The 3094-nt window shown below is 29.6% G+C and overlaps 1 protein-coding gene across 1 annotated transcript in view; it reads right to left on the reverse strand.

Moving 5' to 3' along the window:
• Positions 1-3094, reverse strand: part of LOC117173813 (lutropin-choriogonadotropic hormone receptor) — a 131496-nt gene that overhangs the window by 13069 nt on the left and 115333 nt on the right. The window lies entirely within an intron of this gene.

Here is a 3094-nt window from a genome sequence, read left to right on the forward strand (position 1 = left end):
TATTGCGAAGTATTATATATAATATTTATTTATTTTATACAAAAAATGTATTAAACAAATTAATATTATATATAATAATACTGCACACTACAACGTGAAAAATTAAAAAATTGTACCACTTCACTAAAAAAATGATTACTGGTACCAAGTGAATTTTACTTGGCTGAAGTAAGTGAAAGATCTGTTTATTTTCAAAGAAACATTTATTAGAGGCAAATAAATATGACCTGTTGGTCGAAGGGAAATATTTCTCTGAATCAAAGAAATATCAATTTAAGACAAAAAATATACATTTTATACCAAATGAATGATTCATTGTTCGAAATGAATGTCGCATGAATTAGAATGAACATTTCTTTGAGATGGGGAAGTGTGAATTGAAGGAAAGAAATATATTTTAAGGTCAAACAAATATTATATAGGCTCAAAAAACTATTTCCCCACAGCAAATTTCTGAATATTTGAAGCACAAAAATATACCTCTTGATTCAAAAAAATATTTCTTTGGCCTAAACCATGCGCGAGTGCAATAAAGTAGTTAGTTCTTCAATTGTGGTATACATATTTTCCTAAATAAGCAACTGGATTCTTTTAACCTAAATTATAATTATCATTGTTATTAATATACATATTTAATTTAAACAAATCACGTAATTTTAAATCTTGATGAACCTCAAAAACACATAAATTCGATGAAAAATCCACCCCCAGCAGGAATTGAACTTGGGTCCATCGAGTGTAAAGTCCACAACGTTGACCACGACGCTAACGTGACATGGAAATTTTAAGGCGGCAAACCGTATTTAAATGTCGCCATAAATACCAAAGATATATTTCTTTAAATCAAAAAGATGGATATTTAATTAAACAATATATTTCTTTAAGTGCATGTGATAATTCGTTGTGTGATTAATCGGGTACAGTTCCCCCTGCTTTTTTCCCCACAAAAATGCAAATTTTTAAAAACTGAATTCGGAGATGATATAATAAACTCTTTTTTGAGGGATAATAACAAAAAAAATTATTGTGCTAAATAAAAATTTTATACATATGCATTATTTTGAGGTTACGTCGTTTTTCATCTCTGCCTTTCCGATAATTTAGAAATTATTTATGAAACAATGGTTTTTATTGCCTGCAAACAAGGTAAATTCCGGGAGATTAGTTACTAAGTTTATTTGTAATTCCAAAGTTTTCGGCCAAAAATATTGTCTAGTTTGGAAGTAACGCTCGGGTGAATTGTAACACACATAACCTCGAAATATACATGCAAGTTGTTAGCAATATCAAAATTTTTTTTGATGAAAAAACACAAAAAAAATTGTGCGAGGACGTCCGTTAGCATGTTCGATATCATTTACCAGATTTTGAAGACAAAATATTTCTTATCCTAGGAAAAAAGCCGGGGGGATCTAACACTGAAAAATGGATACTAATTCCTAAGCGCCATGCAAATTAATAATATTTTGCTCAATTAAAACTTTTTTGAATTAACCTACAAAAAAAGTGTGTGGGGACGTCCGTTAGCATGTTCGCTATCATTTCCCAAATTTTTAAGACAAAATATTTATTATTCTAGAAAAAAAGCCGGGAGAACCTAAAACTGGTAAAATCGACAATTTTCTATATATCACATTCCCATAATCTAAAGAAGTATTCAATTGAAAGAAATGACGCCAAATGGTTAAGTTTATGACTTAAAAAATGATTACTTTGTTGGAATAAATGTTTATTTGTTATGAATAATTTAATTCTAGTAATCAAATAAAATATTTTCTTCCACTGAAGAAATAAGAGTTTATGTAAACACAATAATTTTTTTATCTGTCATCAATGCTCCACTGCTACAAAAGCATGTAACCTTTGTGACAAAAAATATATATACTGTAATTCAAATAATGTTATTTTGAATTAAATTATTATTTCTTTGATTTAAATCAACCTAAATTATTAATTCAAGTATGGAAAAATGATTGATTCAAACGTGTCCCGAATAAGTTCAAAAAATCGAACTCTTTGGATCAAATATATATTTCTTTGAAAGACAAATCACATTTCAACTAATCTAGACCTTTTGAATTAAGGAAATCATTTTCTTAAATATAAGAAATATGTATTTCCATCAAGAAAATATAGCCACAGAATTCGTTTTTTTAGATCAATAAAAGATATATGCCTGGTTTAAATAAAAATTACTTCTGTTAAACAATATTTTCTTGATGCTAAGAAATAGGATTCAAGTAAATGCATTTACTTGGTGCTAAGAATGATTTTTTTCAGTGTTAGAATGGTAAAATTACCAACAAAAAATTGGTGCAATTTTACTACTCCGATTATAGGATGAATACCACTTGGATGCTAAAAGTTCAACCCAATCATGTAACTTTACCACTTTTAGACTGACAATATAGCAATGCGTTGTAGAAGTACAGTTTCTGCTGGTGAAACTGTGACTTTCAGAGTAGGTAATAAATAGACCTACTTTCAGAGTGTTGAATTTGTTGCCGCTAGTAAAAGTACACAAACTGTTAAAAATTCCTTTTTCCAACGTAATCTCACATCTTGAAATTTGATCATTGAAAACGTGTCGTACTTGTACAGCTTTGAACGTAGTATACCCGAGTAAAAATGCTTCGACTTGAGTTCGACTTGACTATGTCTTGATTTCGTCTTCAAGACATCGAAGTCTGGCTGCGTCTCAAAACTGAGTCGAGACATAGGCTTCGTCTTACTTTTATGGCCACGGCTGTTAAAACGGCGTTTACTTGTCCCAAGTCGAGCCTTGTATGGCTAAGACGACGTTTACTTGTTTCGAAACAACCCTTGTCTTGGCTAAAATGGTCGAACCTTTTTCGGCTCATAAATGAGATTGAAATTAATGGATGAAAAATTTGTCATTATTAAATTAGTCATTATTAATTAAAGAATTCAGAATATGTGTGTTTGAACAAGTATAACCCTTAAAAACTTTCTTCAAAAATATAAAAATTATAACTTTCTAGAAGGATCTCCTAAGCCGTTAAAAATACGTAAAAACAAACAACATGTTTTGTATCATCGTCAAACAAGTATATTACAAATGAAAATTCGTAAA

This window comes from Belonocnema kinseyi, chromosome 5 (assembly GCF_010883055.1).
Source record: "Belonocnema kinseyi isolate 2016_QV_RU_SX_M_011 chromosome 5, B_treatae_v1, whole genome shotgun sequence".
NCBI lineage: Eukaryota > Metazoa > Arthropoda > Insecta > Hymenoptera > Cynipidae > Belonocnema > Belonocnema kinseyi.